Source organism: Triticum aestivum, chromosome 5B (genome assembly GCF_018294505.1).
Source record: "Triticum aestivum cultivar Chinese Spring chromosome 5B, IWGSC CS RefSeq v2.1, whole genome shotgun sequence".
Lineage (NCBI taxonomy): Eukaryota > Viridiplantae > Streptophyta > Magnoliopsida > Poales > Poaceae > Triticum > Triticum aestivum.
This window is the reverse complement of record NC_057807.1, coordinates 603075458-603076249: the sequence shown is the minus strand read 5'-3', so window position 1 is coordinate 603076249 and position 792 is coordinate 603075458.

The window sequence follows — 792 nt, the reverse complement described above, 5'->3', positions numbered from 1 at the left end:
CGATAGTCGAACGTTGTAGGAAGGTATCCATGCCACAGAGAAAAAATGCACCTCTGCCCTTTCAAATTCCAGTAGGCCAGCCGCCCTGTATCTCTGACGTGGGCAAACACAAATTCAATGGCACTCTTTATCGATCACGCAGCCACACACTTCATCCCTATTTTCAATTATATCGATATCTCATGTCCATGACTCCGTTTCACACACATTGCATATGCTACGTTTTTCTGTTTGAGATATCATCAACACACTGCCTCTGTTTCGCACAAACCATCTCTCTCACACCCACCCACGTACGTACCTGCACCTAAAGAAGAGGTGCACGCAGGACGCACGTACTCACGTCTCGTTCCCGGCCACACCCGCGCGGGTACACGATGGAGTTCGTTTCTGTACGAAAAGGCAGCCCACTTGATAATTTGACGCGTGTAGCGATTTTTTACTCGAAGGAGGGTCGGGTACCATGCCTAGACGGAACAAAGTTCTACTTGACGTGTTAGTATTAAATAAAGTTATATATTCCTCAATGGCATGTACAGAATATAAAACGATTGCCGTAGGGAAAATGGAAAATGGGTTTGTCTCTCGTCATACCATCTCACACAAGGCGGCGGTGTCCTCTCTCTCAGTGTTGGTTAGTGATCCGAGCGCATCCTGTCCGCCGGTGGAAAGGGAGGATGTGCATCATCTCTCCATTCCACAGCGTTGAGGCAGCACTTCCCGATCTGCGGTACACGTCGTTCTCTCTGACGAAGCTCCAACGTGGTAGGGCCTTCCCCACTTGCTCGTTGC